The sequence below is a fragment of the Gracilinanus agilis genome, chromosome 6, assembly GCF_016433145.1.
Source record: "Gracilinanus agilis isolate LMUSP501 chromosome 6, AgileGrace, whole genome shotgun sequence".
Classification (NCBI taxonomy): Eukaryota; Metazoa; Chordata; class Mammalia; order Didelphimorphia; family Didelphidae; genus Gracilinanus; species Gracilinanus agilis.
Window position 1 is genome coordinate 52,244,052 of NC_058135.1, and position 22,632 is coordinate 52,266,683.

A 22,632-nucleotide genomic window follows, 5' to 3' on the forward strand; every position below is an offset into this window, starting at 1 on the left:
TAGTTGTTCAGTTCAGCAGAACTTATATGTCTCTGGTGGCCTCTGACATGTCCCAAAAGCAACTGTGTACAGGGCAAGGCACAGGAAAATTGGCAATGGTCCTAAGCCAAAAAAGGAGGGCCCTTAATTTTCCTCCCCTAGTTTGTCCAGGCTCCAGACCACTCAGTCAGACTTGGAGAATGACTTGAAATAAGTAGAGATGAATGTATTTTCTACCCAAACCCTTAAAGCTCTTTTACATGTCAGTCAAGCAATTTACAGCTCAGCACATTTCAAGGATTTTTCCAAACCTTTAACTTCATGGTATCCTCCATAACTATGTTGATAATCTTTGAGATACAGTTGGAGATGCTTCTCTAGCAGCAGGTTATGCCCTTGGTGAATAAGGAAAAATGGTCATCTTCAGAAGCCGGGGCTATTGCTCTAATAGCAAATAAAGAGAATCCCAGCTTTCTCAACTTGTTCATGGACACTGCCAACAATACTATTCCCTGCCAGTGGCCAATATACTCTCCATTCTGTTGACCTATACTGTTGCTGGTGCCTATGATTGCTGCATTTTATGTGGTTTCCATCAGTGCCCATTCTGTTCAGCCGCATCTTGTATCCAAGTGCCTACACCTGTCTCTTCCCTAGGGTCCTGTGTTGTTCCTGTAGGTACCTACTGCTAATGTCAGCCCTACTAGTTGGCATTAGTACCATTTTTTAATTTCATGCAGAAAAATCATGTTGTCTCCATCTGCTCTATTCCCCAAAATTTTACTGAACAGATCACCTTAGATTTTTTAGGGTTGATCTCCTACCCCTTTTCTCTAATAAGAATTAACATGTAGTCTGCCACTATGGCTTTATCTGATCCTGTCAACATTATATCAGCAATGTAGTTTTGAATATTGGTGACTTCAGGAAGATAGACTTCCTCAAGCACCATAATGTGAAAGAATTAGGGATAGTTTAGGTAGCCCTCAAAGACTAAGAATCCATATTAGATGGCTACCTAGTGAAAGTCACCTGCTCCTGACTAGTCTTAACCTTAGGAAGAGAGAAAAAGTCATTATCATGGTTGATAACACCTTATCACTCACCTCAGATCTAGCTACCTCAACTATCACATTGGTGATATCAGGAACAGATTAAAAAAAGAAAGGGTTTTTTAAGTGGTTTCTTTTTTTTTCTTTTGATTTCCAAATTCTCTCTCTCCCTCCAGATCCTCTCCCACCCACTGAGAAGAAAAGAAATATGATGCCCTTTTATTCATATAAAGTTATAAGTTATGTGTAAAATATATTCACAATTCACATTAGCCATGTCACAAAAATAAAGTGAAAAAATCCTTCAACCTAGACTTCAGAGTTGTTCATAAAAGTAATTGTACAGATTTTTGAGTCCACTCTAGAACACTACATGCCAACTGCCCTGCATAGCAGCCACAGTGAGTTATTCTAAAGGGAGAGGGCCTAGTACAGCAGGATATTTTGACTTCTTTTATCTTTATCACCCCTCTCAGGACCAGTATTGTTTGGTGTTAGCTACACAGGATGGTTTGGGCAACTCCAAGGTTTTTCATTTGTCCCTAATCACATCATATACTTTGTTCCTGTGCCAATAACTGACCAAGAGGTTGCTGTAATTACCCAAACAAATTGTCTCAAGAACACTTAATACCTCTTTCTTCAGTGCTCTACCTGTCAAAATTCCAAAAATTGCCTTGATAGGAAAATAACTTAGATGCTAATGTCAAGGAGACTTTTATCTTTAAGTAAACCAGGCCTTTTAGGAATGCCTTATGTATGAGTGTGGTTGAAAGGCCCTTAATATTCTGCTGGCAGACATCACTATATAGTTTTATAATTTCCTCCTTAGGCTGTTGGTCAGTCCATTTTTTATCAACTCTATGTTGGAGATACCATTCCTAAAGCTTCCCACAAGAGAAAGTGAATGTAAAGGGGAAAGGATATGAATATTATATAATTACTACTACATGCGAGTTCCTTTGATAGAAGAGTAACAAATCTATCATTTAGTCTTCACAACTCTAGCAGGTAAGTCCTATTATTATCACCATTTTACAGTTGAGGATACTGAGACAAGGAGAATCCTCTTTCTAATACATAGAGATAGATTGTATCAATATAAAATATATTTAATGTAACCCTTTTCTAAACATCTATTTTTATGTCTCATGATATCTGGTTGACCATAGGTTCTTGAAAACCCTACCAATAAAGCACAAAATCTAGAAGCTCTGAACAAGTTGAAAAGTGTTTGAATCTGAGACTTCTATTGGATGATATTTTTGCCAGATGAAGGTAACCTGGCTAAGTTAAGAAAGATTCATCAGCTGGTGATTAGTTAATCAATGCCGTAGGAATCCACAAAGACATTTCATTAAGGTTTAGAGGAATCCTTGATCTTTCTTATTAGATAAAGCACACATGCCCTTTAAGATGAATATTTGAATCATAAACTTATTGAAAAATCATATGCCCTCCATTATGTTAGAAAATGTTGTGGATCCAACAAAATTGTCCCTGTTTTGCATATTACAAAGTTCCCTCTGGTATAGATGGGCCATCAAACTCTTGAGAGGCAGCATGACTTGGTAGGAAAAGCATTGGCTTTGAATTCAGAGGACCTGTATTAAAAAAATCTTTCTCAGCCATTTATGTTTTGTATGAAACTAGACAGGTCATTTAAAATCTCTAAGCTTCATTTTACTTATCTTTAAAATGAAAGTTTTGATTAGAGGTTCTCTAATGTCTCTTCCTACTCTAAATCTGTGGTTCAATAAAAACCATAGAATAGTATGTCATAATGTACTAAATATAAGAACCTCTCAAAAAATAGATCCTAGTGGGTTAGCTGAATGGGAAAAGTGAAAACGACTTGAACTTGGAAGACTATAGCAGGGGTCCGCAACGTATGGTTCTCAAGGCATATCTGGCTCTTTTGAGGGCCAGATATGGCTCTTTCTGCAGGAGCCATAAAGTCAAATTTTTTTCAGGCGCTGTTACAGGAGTGCGCACTGTATGGCTCTCATGAAATTACATTTTAAAAAACGTGGCATTTATGGCTCTCACGGCCAAAAAGGTTGCCGAACCCTGCTCTATAGGATTTGGATCGGTTGCAGAAGATGAAATGGAAGAATGGAGTGTTCCAGTTATAGAGAATAGTTAGAGTAATAGAATATAAGATTTTATGTTGTTTTGGTTTATTTTTAGCAGTTAGTAGATGTGAGGAAACCAATTAATAAAAAAATAGTAGAAAATAAGGTTATACAGGGAACAGAATACAAATGACCTTGAAAAACAGGCAGAAGAATTTAGATTTGGTGTTGAAGGGAAAGAGAAACCATTATAGGATTTGCTATTGTTGCTCTTTTTTAATTATAAGGTCTAAGAAGCTTCTTTTTCAGATATTCTCCTTCATATCTCCTGAGGTTCAGTCCCTCAGCCCTCTCTTAATTCTGTCACCTGCAATGTCTACCACTTTTATTTGCATTTGGTCTCATTTAACTTTTTTTCTTATTCTTGTTTTCTTCAGTGACATTTTTATTCCCTCATACAACACACCAGAGACTGTGTTGCATATAAATATAGTAGAAATATTGTTACCAGTGGAGAAAAAAAGTCATTGAAATCTCTGCAAATATTTTCCATCTTTTTGTCTGATTGTTGCCCTATCCTTCCAGTCTTATCTTTAAATGTCACTGGGAAGATTTCCTCCAACTGGGTCTCTCACCAAGCTTTTGGTTTCTTTCTCCACTACTTCCTTATGTTTTATGTTTCATTGTTCATAATCTCCCACCAATCTTTTCTATAAATATTTTTAAAACAAGTTTATATTTTCAACTGATATTTCCCTTCATTCTATCTGTCTCCACTCAGCAAAGAGGTCTAGTATTTTTTGGTTAGGAAGATTTCTAGATTCTTTTGGGTACCTCGTTTCAGAGATTGAGTTGAATCAAGAAGTTTCATTCCAAAGAAATGGTAAAAATGTGTGCCAATCTGTGTTTTTTAAACACAATCCCCATTTCCTTTTCAAAATCAGCAGCTTTCTTACTAGGTCTGATTACAATTCCCTCACCTATTATGGCATACATTCTTCTACTTTTTAGTCCTTGCTCTAATTTAGTATTGATTTTTAGTTTTGCTCTAAAAAGTTGATGGTCTAACATTGCTCAGATAACTGATTCTGAAATGACTTTCCAATCAGTAACTAGTTTTTTGGTACCTGTTAAAATTTAATTAATTTTTATTATTTTATTGATTCTCCTCATGCCCAGCTATTTCCAAATCTTTTGTCAAAGAAAGTACTCTTGATATACATTTTAGGCTTTATTATAATCCATAAGCATTTAGTTTCTCTCATCTTACTCAAAAATCACATTTTGTAATATTTTGCTGCTCTCCATTCCACTCACTTTGCCCAAGGACACCATGTATTAAATTATAGAATGAAAATTTGGGAATCTTGGAATATTCTTCATATTTCTTCATCTACTGTAAAGAGTTGGCATCTAGACATAGTAGCAGATGAACACTGGACTTGGAGTTAGGAAGATCTGAGTTTAAATCCTATCTCACATACTAGATTTATGCACCTGAGAAAATTATTTTACTTACCTTATCCTCAGTTTTCCCATATTTAAAATAAATGAGTTGGGCTCAATAGTCTCTGATTTCCTTCCAGCTCTAAGTCTTATATTATGATTATTTTAATGATGGCCCTTGAAAATTGGTGATCCTAGGTATTGCAGTATAAAAAGAACAAATGCACAATGAAAAATATTTCTTGTTGCCTTTGCATGATAAGGACTATTCTCCTAATTATTTTTTTAATTTGCCTTTCTGAAGAGAAAATGATCCATCTTTATATTTTGCTATAATTTTCTTTTGTCTTCAAGTTTAATTTGTACCAGTACCAATAAACTTAATTCATTTAATCCATTCAATTGTGAACTCCTTGAAAGCAGGAATTTTTTTCGCCTTCCTTTGTTTCCTCAGGGCTTAGTGCTATGCCTGGCGCAAAGTAGGTGCTTTAGAAACAATGCTGTCTGGACTTCAATTCAGATCATCTAATAGTCTATTTGTTGGTCACTGGACAAGGATCATACATCCATAGTCACAAAATCTTAATTGTTTCAAGATAAGCTTAAATCTGCTGTTCTTGACACCATCTGTTACCCTTTTCACAACTCTGACATTGTCACTGTAGATGCAGAAGGAGATACACAAAGTAGGGGATCTTTTTTATTTTGCTCTTCCCTAAATTGGCATTTCCAATGAATCAAGAAAAGATTCTAATGGTGATAAGTATTTCTTTATATTGAACTATTTTGACTCTTGGAAACAGGAAAAAAAAAAAAGATATAGGCTATTTCAGGGACCAAAATCCAGGCCTTTCCAGCAGGGTAGATCCTATCAGAATAGGTTAATCCATGGTCACTTATAGCCTGTGTGACTTTGGGCAAGTCATTTCACTTCTCTATGTTTATTTCCTTATCTGTAAGGATGGAACTGTAAGGAAAAGATTAAAGTAGAGGACCTCTAAATCCCCTTCCAGCTCAAAGTCTATGTTATATTCAATTACAAAACTTGAAAGTAGGACTTTCCATTAACATGATAAAGAAAAAACTCACTATTGCTAAAAGTTTAGGTTTAGGGAAATTCATAAATGTGGGAGAAGGAATCTGGAAATATCAGTTATTTAAAAATATATGTATCCGAATTTGTTTTAATTGGGTTGTGATATAAACCTTTCTCTATAGCTACAAATTGTATATGATGAATGTATCGTGGAGAAGAAAGGGAGAGAGGGAGAGGAGAGGAGAGGAGAGGAAAAAATAAATTGGTGGACCTAACTCTGTTCATTAACTCTCACGGACTGGAAGAGTTTGCCCCTAGTAGCCTAAAAGACTAATACCTGATTCTCTCTCTCTCTCTCTCTTTTTTTTTTTTTTTCATCTGTCCAGTAGGAGACAGAAGCTCAGTGTCTGTCAAGAGCAGCAAACAGAAAAAAGGCCTTGATATCACATTGACAAAATTGTCTCTGAGTAGGAATGGGCCTAGAAAGCTTCAGAAAGAGGGAAATTGGAAGTATTAGCTGTTGTCCTGGAACTAAAGTAATTTCCACCTTTTATAAAAGTCTTTTCTTCAGTAAAGGGTCTGCCTGAACCACATTCAGGAGATCAAAACCTTAACCCTCTTGTTGACTACATCCTGGAAGTTAACATCTGGGGCAATTGCTCTTTGGAAACTCGGGTTCTTTTGCTAATAAATAAAGCTCACTTAGGTGATGGAGAACAATGCTTTTTGCAAACAAGAACCACATAGTCCACGCGTACGTTTTTAATGGCATCTGTACATTTGTGTGTAGAGGCTGGCAATCCAAAGCAAAGTGGAAAGCTAGGAAGAGTATTTAAATCACTGGCATATCTTAGAGAGAGAGAGAGACATCTACTGGTCCATTTATTACCGGTTCTAGCACCTCCCCCTCCGCGGTAATTAATGTAACGTTTTCTCTCTTTGCGGTGACAGCCAGGAGCATAATTAGAGTCTAATAAAACCCTGAAAAGTCACCAATGTAAAATGGAATAAACAGTAAACAATGGGGGGAAAGGGAGGCACCAGGAGTGTGATGGCTGGGTAATGCCTTAGATAAACCGTGCGCACATTGACACTGTCACGCTCCCGGCAGCCCCAAGTGTGCTGCTGGTAACCTGGCGCAGACAGACAGCTCGAATTAATCCCAAGAGGAGTGCATGACAGGCGGGTGAAGCAGACAATTAGAATGAAGGAGGAAATTGGAAATGGCAAAGGTGTGAACATATGTCAAATTACAACTAAATGATAAATTACAATTCTGTCATTGGAATAAGCGGTAATTAAGAAAGATTTCAGCTAGCCCTCTCGGAAGAAAAAAAATACATATATGAGAGAATCACATTTTTTTTAACTCCCAGTTTAGATTTGTTTGGTGGATTGTTTCTCTCCTTTCCCCCATATTGGGGCTGGCTCTCCTTGCCTCTTTAGGGCTGCATTATTTGTGTACATTAAGTCTAATTCCTTTCTTTCCTCTTCCCCATTTCCCAAGCTGGCAGGATGATGGTGTCAAAATTAACAGGAAGCTGATCGCATCCGCTATAAAACCTGTGCTGAGGTTTAAAAAAAAAAGGAAAAGAAAGAAAAGAGGAGGGAGGTGGTACTCTGCTGCTGGCGCTGCCGCTGCCGCACTCTAATTATTTTCAACAAGCCGTGCACAGTCCGGTTGACAATTAGGAAATTCGGCTTTATGGCTTGGGGGATTCATCGAAAACCTCATAATCGCTGGATGGGCGGCCTTTTCGTTTAGACAGTAATGAACGTGGGTGGGGCTTCGTGGCAGTTGTTGGCCACTTAACCACAATTTCAAACAGCTGTGTAATTGTCATAAAGTTTTCTGTGCTTCAGTCAACCCCAACTTGGAGCTTGCCACACCTGAGGTTTGTTACAGCCCCTCGTCCCAGCACTGCCACTTTCTCACCACAAGACAGAGTTCGTTGGCAACCCACCCCCCCTCCCCAGAAAGTGCCAAAATAAGGGATGGAGGAGGGAGTCTTCCGAGAGGCTAAAGAGTCCCACTAGGAAGGCGAAATACCACGGTACTCACCCAAGAAAGCGATCATCTGAAACAATAAGTAAAGGAATGAATGTGTAAAGGAATGAATGAAAACTTGGGGGTACCGTATAAAACTCTGCAAGCTGGTGCTCCTGGTGGGGCACCATAGATGCTTTGGAGCGGCCGAGCAAATTAAAACAGCATGAGCTTGTTTTCCATTCTTTAGAAAATAGAAGATTCAGTGATTTATACTCAAGGAGATCTTTGATTAATTCAAAAGTTCCTTCCAACAATGTAGTGTGATATCTATGCAATATAACTTTTGTCCCTGCTTGGCATCCCAAAGGTTCACTAAGGCAGTCCACGCAATAATACTGTGACAGAGTAACTAAAGTCTCTATTTTTAAAAGAAAAGAAAATATAAAGTGTAATCTACAATTCCTCCTTTTTAAAGCTCTTCTAAAGGTTCTAAGCAACCCTGCTTGAGCACAGTGATTATTACCTTTTCCTTATATTTTCATTGAACATCAGATCTTTCTGTGTGTAAAAGAGGAAAAAAATGAAACATTTGGGTGCATGAATTGGAAAAGGAAAAGGCAAATCACACATTACTTTCTGGTGAGGTCTTCCATTGTAAACTGAGGGAACTGGAGCAGATGACCTCCAGTGACCCTTTTGGGTCTAAATCTATAATACAGTGAGGTGTGGGAGGGTAGCAACTGACAATCCTTTAATAACCAGCCTACTATATACTTTATTATGCTATCTTGTTAGATCTTCCCAAGAAAACTTGTGAGGTAGGTGCTTTTTTTATCCCCATTTTCTAGTTGAAGCAACTGAGGAAGATAGAAATTAGTTGACACTCAGGGTCATACCACTAATAAGGATCTGAGGATGAATTTAAACTCATATCTTTTTTATTCCAGGCTCAGCGCTCTATCCTCTAACTTTAAATGTGATACTTGACATTTTTGTATAAGCTGATAACGTATAAGGACTGCAAGGGTCAACCTCTTTTAACAGGTTAGGAAATAGAGAATAGTAGAAGTGAGATCATTTATACAAGGTTACCCAGGTGGTAAGAGACAAAGTATTCAAATGCTTGTCTTAAGAGTTTGGAGTTTGAACCCTGGAGTTAGAAGAACCTTCTTTCAAATCCAGCCTCAGCCACACTTGGACACTAGCTGAGTGACTCAAGGGCAAATTATCTAATCCTGTTTGCCTTAATTTCTTCATATGCAAAATGAACTGGAGAAGAAAATGACAAACCATTCTAGTATCTATGCCAAGAAAACCCCAAATGGAGTCATGAAGAGTCAGACATGACTAATTAAAATCAACAACAATCCTCTGACTCAGCTAAATCAAACAACAAGCATTCACTAAGTAACTACTAGGTGGCAGACACTCTTCTAAATATTGGAAGTAGAAAGAGAAAACATAGACTGCCCTTGTTTCCAGAGTTTTCTTACTCTAGAACAAGTCCACAGATAAATAAAAAAATATATATGCAAAATAAATAAAAAACAATTTGGGAGGGAAAAGAATGTAGAGAAGGGAAGTGGCACAAACAACTGGGGTAATTAGAAAGGCCCAAACCTGCATTATCTCTACTACCCCAACCCCAACATTTGCACAACTGTAGCTATATATATGTATGTATGCATATATATATATATGTATATATATATTCATAGAGCAATGACAACTCAAGATACATTTCTTTAAAAGGAGGATGAACTATTAAAATCTCCCACTTAAAAACATTTTATCACTGATCTCTTCTCCATTCTTCATCTCAGAAAAAGGAGTTGAATATCCAAAAACCTAAACTTAAAAAAAAATTCTGTAATGCTGAGGTCAGCAGCTCTGGCCATCATCAGGGGATAAATCAATTTGGAGCAGCTGTGGCCAGATATTGGAGTTCAAGGCCTTGAAAGCTTAATTGGGGAAGCATGTTAAAAGTTAAAGGGCCAGAGTCATGTTAATTATATGAGGTTTTTCTTGGAGGAAACCTGAAAGGATATGGAAGTACAATGCCACCTTCTTCATTAGGCAAGGGTATGGCCCTGCTCTACATTTCTGTTACTCGTTGTGCTTCCCTTTATACAGAATACATTCATAGTCAACAGCATTTTGCAAAGAATGAGAATTTAATGTGTTCATTTGCAGCAGTCTCAGTACAGTGCAGGTTAAAAAGATTCTTGCCCTCTGAAAAAGAGATTTTTGTTTCCTAAACATATAGGCTAATTTTTATGGATAAATTTTCCTTAAAAGGATTTTGGCCCAATTTGTGATTTGCTTACATTCTATAGAAAAGTATTAGGATATGTATATCCTAATACTTTTCTATAGAATGTGAATATATATATATATATATNTAAAAGTTAAAGGGCCAGAGTCATGTTAATTATATGAGGTTTTTCTTGGAGGAAACCTGAAAGGATATGGAAGTACAATGCCACCTTCTTCATTAGGCAAGGGTATGGCCCTGCTCTACATTTCTGTTACTCGTTGTGCTTCCCTTTATACAGAATACATTCATAGTCAACAGCATTTTGCAAAGAATGAGAATTTAATGTGTTCATTTGCAGCAGTCTCAGTACAGTGCAGGTTAAAAAGATTCTTGCCCTCTGAAAAAGAGATTTTTGTTTCCTAAACATATAGGCTAATTTTTATGGATAAATTTTCCTTAAAAGGATTTTGGCCCAATTTGTGATTTGCTTACATTCTATAGAAAAGTATTAGGATATGTATATCCTAATACTTTTCTATAGAATGTATATATATATATATATATCTCAACCAAAAAGAGAAGTATCCTATTTGAAGGGTTTGATATGAAAGTTCAAAAATTATTCTTGTTCAGAGAACCAGATAATTTATTTCCTTTTCTATTTTAAGGCTACCCTACCATGTAATAGATTCCCTACAGCTAGAGTTAGGATGGCTTCCTCACAACTCACATACAGGTTGGAGTCAATGATTTGAGGTTCTTCTCAGACCTTGAAGGATCTGGAATTCTATGACATAGAAGCAGAGAAGTTCAAGGTCATCTAGGACTTTGGAGCTGATCTAGATCAACCTTCTCACTTTTTAGTTTAGTGACTCCTGCAGCTGAAAGGAAATAATTGACTTAACAAATTGGCACAGAGAATTAATAGTTAACAGAGAAGAACTCTGTATTCTCACTCCAGGGTACTCTTTCCACACCAACAGTTTGTTATCTACATTCGTGTCTCCCTTCCTGTTCCCTCAAACAAATCTTATTGCTTTTGAAATCTTTACATTGACCTGCCATCTTTATTAAAATGAACTCTAGGTGATTATTTGTTTACACTTAAGAATGGTTACTTCTGATCCCGCTTCAAATTAGAGGCCACTGAATTAAGCATTTTGTAAATGGAAGGGAAATGAACAATCCTTAGTCCAATCATTTCAAGTTACAATGGATGATAGAAACTCATAATGCTCCATAGCTCTGTAGTTGGATGGAACCTGGGCAGCCAATCAGTTCACAACCTTCTCATTTTATAAATGAGAAAACTAGGCACAGGGAGATTATGTGAATTTCCCAAGGTCACATAAATAGTAAGCATCAGAAGCAGAATTTGTGCCCTGATATACCCAACCAGAATTATAGTAAATAGTTCTTTCTGTTCTCCTTCTAACATTTTTCCCACTTCACTGTGCTGCCTAAACGTTTTTTTTTCTGTTTTATCTTATAAAGAAATTTCCTTAGGAAATTAAACTGATTCAACTGTTCTTCTCAGTGTTTTTTTTATCTCATATTGTAAGAAACATTCTTAATTGTGCGAGAAATGTCCATGTTTGCATATGTTTTTATGTCTGATTCATTTAGAAGTTTCATGAACTCAGAAGCATGCTTAAATGATCACAAATAGAGAGAGGCCTGGGTATGATATGATAGGTTGAGAAGGTCAAGAAGACCTGGGTTCAAGTGTTTCCTTTCTATTACACATTAACATATAACCTTCTGGTTGACCCTGAATAAGTCAGTGAATATCTCAATACCTGATGACAACTCTCTAAGAAACTAAAAATTGCAGAGTTGCAATCCTCAGTATTTGCATCCCTCAATATTGATAAATGAGGTTTCCTTACTAGAAGTTTCCTATACCAATGAAATCACAAATCTGACATAAAAAATATCCAGAGCCAACTCTGATTTTAATCACTGGAAAATTTAACAGTAATAAAGATTTTGATTCTATAAAGAACTGGTTGGGGGGTGGGGTGAAGAGGGAGTATGACACAAACATACCTTTTCATGCAGATTGTGTGCTGTTTGGAACTGAGCATAATTCAAACACTCAATATTCCTAAAATAGTAATTCTCTTTTAACTTTTAAACTTGTCCCTGTGCAACAGTTTGTACAGTTGTAAAGCTGATGGTATTGCTCACTCAGGTAATGATATTGCCCATGTATAAATGCACCCAGGGATGAATGCATTATGGAGGTCACAGTAAATTGTAATTCAAGGGCCATCAGCTAGATACCTGGAAATCAGAGCATTGACCACCTCTCCAAATACAGTAAGGCTCTCTGAGGTCTATTTTTCCCAAATAAAGGCTTGGGCCAGGTTATAATGTGAGAAAATAGCCATTGTAAATCACCAACCATTCTGGGACTCAATATTCATTGCAAAGGATATAACATTATAGATATAATAGATAATGAGACAGTACTCCTACTGCTTTAAGTTCCTCCTTGGGAGCAAATTAAGTACTTTGGACAGTTCCATTAACTCTTTCCCTTCAGTCTTATGCACTTTACTAGATTATTGCTGTAGTGCTCTATAATGGGGTGCTTTGTAAGACAGGGTGCTTATCCAAGCTGCTATTAGTACTGTAGCTAATACTAATAAAGCAATTGAATTATTTGTGGTTATGGTCTGAAGCTTTTAGGACTTTTGCCTATAGGTAGAGACCCATTTTAATATCCAAGTCTCCATAATGAAGCTATTTCAATGCCCCAACTGACAGCTCACACTACTAGAAGGCAGTGTGGCATAATGATGAGTATGTTGAATCTGCAGTCAGAGCACGTTGGAGTAAATCCCCTGTCTAACTCTTACTATCCTTCTAATCATGATCAAATCAGCTAAGCTTATTGCGCCCCCATTTCCTCATGTGTAAAATAAAGGGAGTGGACTGGATAGTCTTGGCGGTCCTTACCAAGTCTAAATCTGTGATACTATAAAGTCTGCCTTGTTGATATAAATATAACAAATTCCATTAAGTAAGCAATCTTCTGGGGGGAAAAGGCCACATATGTTCATTTTTCTGTCAGTTTATTAAATTAGTGAATGAATATTGTTCTTTTAACAAAATTTTTCTCAGCATACCAGTAACTGAATTATTTTTCAACAACAAGTACTTTCAGTGGGTTGTTGTAATAGAATTGAAAGGAAACTGGATTGGGAATCAGATCACCTATGTACAAATGCCAACTCTGATACCTATCCAACCTTGGGCATATTTCTTAATAGCTGTGAATCTCAGTTCTGTGTATGCGTGCGCGCGCGCGTGCGTGTGTATGTGTGTGTGTGTGTGTGTGTGTATTTCTGTAAAATGTGAAAGTTGGCCTAGAAGATCCTTCCAAATCTGTGATTGAATGAATAGAAAATTTTTCCCTGGGATCACACTTTTAATGCTGGAAAGACTTTGAAGGAAATATACTCCAACCTCTCACATTTCAGATGAGAAGTGGAAGCCCAGTGAGGTTAACCAATATCACATAAGCAGTGACATAGACAGATATAAATCCACATTATATCTTGATCTTAATTATAAATAGTTCACTTGAATAGGATCTTGTGTTAGTCCTGAAAAGAATTTCGTTTTTTGGAGGGGGAGGGAGGATATATTTACTAGTTGTTGGTGCTTGGTTATAAAGTTAGGTCAGTTCATATTAAAGAAACACCATGAAGAGCAATAATTTGCTTTGTAAAGCCCCCCAAGCCTGCAAAGTCACCATCCATTGGCAATTAAAGGGAAGCCCTAAGAATTACTTTCTCATGTACTGTGACACCAACTTCATATAGCTGAGTGGTAATTTATGAAGCAACCGACACCTTCACAGTTTGGCTCTCAGTCTGTCCTGTTTTCAAGGGCTCTATTATTTTGCAAACCGTACTAATTCAGGTACCAATAGTCAGTAATATTATCCTAGCCAAAGAAATAGTCAAATAATTTCTAAAACATCTCAAAGAAAAAGTATGAAAAAATGGCAAATTTTTATCGGGAATATCTTATTGAAATTTGAAGAAAGATACATTTATGATTATAGCAGCATTAAGAATCTCAGGAACCACCACTCTGGGACCAGCAATGCACACCCTTTTTTATTCATACACCTCAATTTATTATTTCTGAATACTATATATGCCTAACATGTGACTTATATTAACAACAACAAAAATAAACAAAAAATAAACAGACCCATTTCTATATACTATAGCAACAGGGTTCCATTTGAATAAGCTTTGTATAAAAGAACAATTTTGATATGCTTTCAAGACCCTTAAAAATAAGGTTTTACTCACAGTTGCCATTTTCCTTTATGTGATTTTTTTTCATTCTACTAATGTGGCATTAAACCCAAATAGTTTGCATAAAATGAAAATATTCTTATAATAAAATATTATTTCAGAGGTGGCTGTGTTTGAAGGAGTGGAAAGGGCTGCATTGTTAAGGGAGAAAAGGAGAGAGGGAAAGATGGCATAGGACTGACCATTTACAGAAACAGAAAACTATGAATAAAATATTGAGGGATTAGAGAATGATAGCTGGAAAGGAATTAGGAAACAATCTAATCTAACTCTCATTTTTGGATAAGATAGAGAAAAGCCCAGAGATGTCAAGTAACTTTGCCAACACAAAGATAGCAGTTAATAAAGACAGAATTCAAACCCAGATCATCATGTGCTCTTTTCATTGTGGTATGAAGGGAAAAAATGACTCCTAACAAAGGAGAGGCCAGAGAGAAAAAATTGGGAACCAAGAGATCTAGATGAAAAACAACAGCTCTCTTTTATCACTTGTTCATCAAATTAGAGTTAAAAATTGATTTGTACTGAATAAAAATACAATAAAAGTTAACTAAACCAAGAAAGGGGTAAGAAATAGAGTTTACAGCTTCTTCATGTCATTCCTGCCAGCCTCTTTACCAAATCTGGTTGACCTTGAGATTTCTAGGAATATATGCTATCAGTGGAACTAATATGTGGTAGAAATTTTAATACTAAATGATCATGGTAACTTTCACTACACTGAAAATTTAATTAATTATTCAGGGTTTGAAAACTAAATTATAGATCTTGAGAGAGAACATATAATAAAGTTATAAAGAAAGGGCATTTATTTTTGCTTGTTTTGTTTTGTTGGCTTGTTTCTGTTTTGTTCTTTTGTTTTTATGAGTGGGAGAGAATGAATCATAGTTCCTTCCCTAGTAGCTTCTGAATTCCTGGAAGTCTATGAAAGTAAGTTTCCCTTTGTTGTTCTACACTGGTATTTCTGAGGGCAAATAGTCTTGAGAGGACACTTTTAATATGGAATTTTCACTTACATCACAGACCATTGCCTTTTCTCATTGGATGGTAGTTAAATTCCTTACCATATAAAACATTTACTATCTGCATTCATACAAATAATTTTCTCTGGCCCTCATTTTCTTCAATCAGAAAGATATTTACCATATGCAAGGCAGCAAGGAAGCACTATACCCTAAGTATTCTCACTAGTTGGATTTGGAACGCTTGAAAGCAAGTTAGCACTCAAACAACTTGCAAAAAAGAAACCCTGAATATATTGTAACAATTTTTTTTACATATTAACATTAGGAGAAGCTAAGTCAATAATTTTAAATCATCACCTTTTGTCATATGGAGAAAAATGTCATTTTTCTGAGATATATCTACATAATGCAATTATATATTTACTGGACTGACAGTTTAATATATATCAAGATCTTTCCCCAAAAAAATTACACAATATAAAAAATCAGAAGTAGCAAATGTGATAACAATGGATATACTGATAAGATCACTAGAATTAAAAGAGGACTTCAAGGTCATATAACCTATCCTTTTTGCTGCCCAGAAAAGGGAACTAGAAACCAGGGAGGTTAAATGAACAACTTGATGACACACAGATAATATATAACTGAATCAGGGTTTGAAGTCAGATCTTGTGAGCTTAATACTGTTGCCACTGTACCATAGTTCTGCTAGTAATGGCCAAGCCCACACCCACTAAGACCATAACTTCACATGAGCATAGTGACAACTTTTTCCCAATTGGGATTCTCTCATTTGCTTGCCAAAATTAATTAGTTTGATTCAATAACTACTTTAAGCACTTGTTCACACTCTTGAGAGATTGTTGTTAAATATTTACATGTTCAAAATAATAAGTATACCAAAATAAAATGTTAACTTTTTGTATCGTACCAAAATAATAACCTTTATATTTGAAGAAGTATGTGCAATCTGCACTGTTCCTGTTATAGTGTGTTATATAAAGGCAATATCTTACATTGCAGTGGGTGGGATTGTGCTCTTAGTTAAGTGAGAGAGATATTTTTTATTCCATATCATATTAAGATAAAGGAAAATGAATGGAAAAACCAGTTTCATTTTTTAAAAAGTATAACATTGTAATAAGTGTTTTGCCTTTACTGGAGGCAGAGTGTTACAGTGGGAAAAGTCTTGAATATGCTGGTGGAATGTTTAGCCTTCAGTGTAATATAAATATGAAAAGGGAATTTCTAAAGAAACATATGACTTCACCTTAGATAGCCGCCAGGGAATTATATGCCCATCAGTAGCACAGAAACTCCTGGGAAATTGCCATCTTTAGGAAGAAGAATAATTATTTCCATCAAGGCTACAATTTGGCAATAGTCTGACTTGGTTACATCCATGTGCCTAAAAAGGAGACAAAGCCTTCTTTGAGAAGGAAGTATCAACCCTATTATTTATGTATGTTCTGTACCTCTGGAATCAGGAAGAAAGAGTTCAGGGCTATAGACCAAGGTCTCCTATTACACATTAATAGGAGGAGGTCCATGGATTTCAACTACAGACAGCAAGATAGCATTCCTAACAACTTGGACTTGTTTATACATCTATGAACTGAAATGCGTGAAAAATCTCATTTTCTGTAAAGGTTCAACTAAAATTCTATATCCCTTCCTCAGCTAAACCTTCTGATATCTTTCCCCTGCAGTTAAAATATTTTCCAGAACTACTATGTGACAAAAATTACAAACTAAAATAACATCAAGTAATTTTACTTTCAATCCAACTAATCCAAAGGAAGAAAATAAATAAAATTTTTATAATAATTTTCATCTTATTTTGAAATTTAAATTGAAAGATCTATGATTTATTTGTGATGTAATTTAATTCTCTTCATTCACCCATCTAGATCACAGCCCTTCCCAGCGTTCTTATCCCTTGAGATGCTTATGAATCACTTTCCCAAAAGTCTCCATAATCAGCCCACTACAAAAGAGCTCCCTCTCTCCCTCTCCCTCTCTCTCATATGTGTATGTGCAGATCGACATCTATATGAAGACAGAGATGCAGATATAGACATATATAAGGTATAAATATAGATGAGATGCAACTAGAGATGTAGACATAGATATAAATATAGATAAGTATAAATATAGATGTAGATATATATAGATAGATACAGATATAGATTGATATAAATGTAAATATAGATGCTATAGACATTATTATACTAGAACATGTTTGACAATCTAAAATAGTTATGTATGACATACTTTTTAAAATTTAATCTGTATTAACACTTTTTTTTAAAATCTAGAAATCAAATAACCTAGTTAACTCTAATTCAGAGGCTTCTAAATTCTGAAGTAAAAATAGCCATACTAAAAATTTAATAATTCTCCAGCATACCTTAGGATATATCTATTTCCGTTCCTCTAGCACACACACAAACATGCACGAGTGTGCTTCACACCCATGAACACAAACATAAACACCTTGGGGATAGAAACATCACCAATGTGTAGGAAGAGATCTCCATCTCAGGACCACAAATTTAGATCTGGAAGAGCTCTTACAAATTGTCTAACCCAACCCTTTTACTTTACAGATAATGAAAGTGAGTCCGGAAGAGACTAAGTGATTAGCCCAAGTTCACTGAGGGAACAAATAAGAGTCAGGATTCAAAGTCTATTCTATAGCTATACACTGTCTTATGCTGGCTCTAATCAAACTAATAGTGATGTTCCATGATTCGGCGTCAAATAGCATAAGCAGAATAATATCAGTGTTTAATAGATAGATTTTTTGCAGCATTCGTTGTATCTTTTAAAGTACAATTTCCTAAATATTATCTAGCCTAAGCAACTTTTACTATCAATTTCTGTGTCCTGTTTTCTGGTAACAAGGCTATCTAAGGTAGATCAATTTCAATGTTGACCTTTTTAGCTTTATAATAAGGGTTCTTAAGCTATGGACCATAGATCTATCTCTGGATAGATATGGGGGAGAGGGGACATAAACTCACATGTGAAAACAGGATACCTTTATTCTCACTAACATCTAACTGTAATTGAACATTTCCTTCCATTATAAATGTAGACAACAAACACTATTCCATCTCAGTGTTAAAAAGATCTTTGGACAAGATCTCTAAAGTCATATTTGTTATATATCTTTGTACTATTTTAACTTACTTGCCTGGAACATAGAAGGCTCTTAGCAAATGATTATTGATTGATTGATTGATTGGTTGATTGGTATTGTACCAGAAGTTGCATTTGGCTCCTTATGTTTATCACCAATATTGCAAGGCAAGATGTTGAAGTATCTCATAACACTTCATGAAGTATCTCACCAAGGAAAACCTATGAGCCATCTGTCATTTAGCACCAAGATTTTTTGTATCATCTAATTTTAATTTTATCAAGCAAGAATAGTATTTAAAATGTAAATAAGTTCTCCTAAGAATGTGTAGATTAAAGAACTTTTGGATAAAATTAACACATTAACATGTCAACAATAATTTTAAACTTTTTATTATATTCTAAGCACTGGGGATATGTGGGGATGAAAACAAAAGGTTAAAAATAGTCACTGCTTCCAAAGTACTTACATTTGAATGGGGGAGACAATGTTTAAAAAATTACATGCATACAAGACGTATATATGTTAAGTAGAACACAAGCCTAGAGGGAAAACCCTAGCTTTGGGTTTGTGGGGAGCAGGTTGGGGAGGTTTCTTTATAGAAAGCATAATTTTTAACTGAAATTTTTTTCAGTCAATCAGTAGTCCAGGCACAAAAGTGCTGGGGATACAAGACAAAAAAGAAACTTTCCTCATCCCCCAAAAGCTTACATCCTATGTGGGGATAGATGGATAGATAGATACATACATATACACATATACACACATACACACATACATACACAAAATAAATATAAAACTATTGGGATTTTTTGGAAGGAGGGAGATGAGGCATTATAGGCTTGGGTAATCAAAAGGCTTCATGCTCAATTCTGAAGGAAATAAGAGATCCTAAGGGTAGAAGGGCAGAAATTCCTGGTCTGGAGGGGTATCCATTCCAAAAGAAGCCTGGAGCCAGGAGACAGAGACACTTGTCTGAGCAGCAGCCAGCACAGTCTGAATGGATGGCATTACAGGTCTTGAAGAAATCCAAGAATACAGGGTTGGAGGTGAGGAGACAGAACATTCTTGATATAAAGACTTAGGGATAACCAGTTTGAAAAACACAGAATCAGTGGATAAAAAGCAGTGTGCAAGGAACACAAAGGAAACCAGCAACTCTGGATTAGAGATTCTATGGAAGGGAATAAAGTGTAGAAAGGCTGGAAATAAAGGAAGAATCCAGTTTGTGAAGAGCTTTAAAATTTAAGCAGAGGATTTTGTATTTCACACTAGAGGTGTTGGGATGACCATTGAGTCAGAGGAAATAAGGAAACATGTACAAGAGATGTTTCCAGGGTAGAAACTACATGGTTCAACAATAGGTTGAACATGAGGTTTTAGTGAGATTGGGTAAAGCATAGCATATAGTTGTGAACCTGGATGTCCAATGGGGAGGAAATAGTGGTACTTTTGATAGAAATAGGGAAATTCAGAACAGGGGAGGATTTGGAGTAATAGATAATGAATTCAATTTGAGGCAAGTTGAATTTAAGATTTCTATCAAAAGTTCAGTCCAAGCTGATCAATAAGTAGTTGGGGATGTCAAGAGAAAGGTAAGGTTGGATAAACAAATCTGAAAATCATCTGCATAGAGATGATCGTTGAACTTGTGGAAATTGATGAAGTAACCAAGGGAGATATATTTATAAGGAGTAAAGAGAAGGGGGCCTGGGACAGAACCTTGAGTGACACCCATGATTAATGAGTATCACCTGGATGAAAATCTAGCAAAGAATACTGAAGAGGAACAGTCAGATAGGTGGGAGGAAAACTAGTAAAGAACAATGTCATTTATGGATGAAATAGACAGTGCCAAAACAAACTGAAATCAGAATCAGAACAGGAAATTTTAGTCACTGACAAGAGTTTACTAAATTAGCCAGCAAAAAAGCCTCAATTACACAGGAGGAGGCTCCCAGAAAGAGCAAAAGGATAAGTCTGATATTAGTATCAATCAGACCAAAAGTAAATTGGTTACAAGACACCTCTTGATTGGACAGTGTTTGTTGCTTGAGTCTTAGAGATAAGAATAGGGGGCATGCAATAGGAAAGGCAATAGTTTAGGGTAGCTGTTTCTCATAACCCTGCCCTCAAAGAGAATTATTTCAGCAAAAAGGAAAGTCACAAGAAGAAAAATGTTATCCCCAAGTGTCAAAGGTCTCATAGAGATCAAGAAGGAAGGGTATTGAAAAAAGGACATTAGATTTTGCAATTAGATGATCATTGCCGACTTTGAAGAGAGCAGTTTCAGCTGAATGATTAAATTAGAAGCAAACAGTAGAGAATGAAGAAGATGGTGAGAAGAGATAGTGTAGATATCAGGTCAAAAGAAGTACTTTTCTCATAAAATTAAAAAGAATGATGGTGAGAAGTGTGGAGTTGATAGAAGGGAAATCTAGTGGAGAAATAAGAATGGAATGGAATCAGGGTACTTGTAAAGTGCTTTGCCTTGGCAACAAAAAAGGGCTACCTCTTCACATGAGACAAGTGAAGGAAGAGGCAGTGGCAGAAGAATCTGAGTCATGTGAGATGAGGAAGAGAGCAGGAGAAGGTTTTCACACTGAATGGCCTCAATTTTTATTCAGTGAAGTAAAAGTCAGCTTCCTCAACTCAGAGGGTGTTGGGAGGGAGAACAATAGGAAGTGTGAGAAGATATGAAACAGTTAAGATAATGCTACATTAATTTATTATGTAACTATTCAGCATAGCACCTTTTACTCTCTCTCTGTCTCTCTCTCTCTGTTTCTCTCTGTCTCTGTCTCTCTGTCTCTCTCTCTCTGGTACCTTGATACACAAGCACCTTCAGGTATGAGCAATTTGAAATGCAAGGAGTCATGACTGGGATTGGGATTTTTTGCTTAAAGTCATGAGGCAGTATTTGAATCACGAGCTTCTGCCTGTGGGAGGAGACCAAGGTGGATGAGGTAATTAGTACAAGCAAGATTAAGGAAATATTGAGGATTTGGGGAAAAATTAAACAGTTTATTGAAAAGACACCCCCAGAAAAAGTTGCAACAGGTCATGTGTTGGAGCAGTATGACAACATTTGTTTCATACATTATCGAAATTTTCTGAAAGGATGAAACAAATTTCAATGGAAAGGTTTTTGATTAAATAGTCTCTAAGTGAAATGGAGGAAAGTGTGGCAAACAGCCAAAATTCAATGAAGAAAAAATGATGTTAAGTAAAGTAAAAAAATAGCAATTAAGTTTAGCAATAAAGATACATATAAGTAATGTGTAAGGTCAATTTTGCATTTAAGTGTAGTGTTATGTGTGAAGAGAGTAAGTTATATTAAGCGACAGTACACAAAATGAAAACCTTTTCTGTCAGCATCTTTGTCTGACCTTGAAGGCAAATAACATTTCATAATCAAGTTTATTTCTTTATATTCCTTCTTATTATCTATAAATATATGTATTTGTTTTTTATAAAGTACTTTTTCATACTTAAAACCATATAAAACAAAAAAAAATTGTGTTTTGGGGGGCCAGAATAAATTAATTGCATTTCCGTTAATTTAAATGGGTAAATTTGATTTGACACATGAGAAAATTGAGTTACAAGGTTGGCCATGGAACTAATTAAACTTGTGTGTCAAAGTATCATTGTATATATAATATAATATATATATGTATATATATAATATTGAGGATAGAGACAAAAACTATAGTAACTATAGTTACTGCTCTCACGGAGCTTATATCTTAATGAGGCAGACAGCATAAATATGGATATTCATATATAAAAGACACACAAAGATTACATGAGGTAGCAACTGAGGGGAACAGAAAAGGTTTGCACAAGTGAAAATTAAGCTAATTCTTGAAAGATACTAGGGATTCCAAAATGTTCAGAACTATAACATTCTAAGGATGTGGGACTGTCCGGAAGTGGAACATTATCTATAAGTAGCAATAAAGAGGCAACTATATGGTTCAATGGATAGAGTACTGGAACTGGCTTTAGGAAGACTTAACTCTAGACACTCAATAGCTGTGTGACCCTGAGAAAGTCACTTAATGTCTATTTGCCTGGCAAATAAAATAGCAAGGCACTTTATCAAGAAACTTCCACAGAGGGTCATGAAGAGTCAGACATAACTGAATAGCTGAAAAACAGAAAAACAAAATCAGCAAAAAGGATGGGTGAATGTGAACTGGAACAATCTGCAGGAATTGATGCAGAGTGAAAGGAGCAGAACCAGGAGAATCTTATACACAGAGATGGATATCCTGTGGCACAATCGAATGTAATGGACTTCTCTACTAGCAACAATGCAATGATTCAGGATAATTCTGA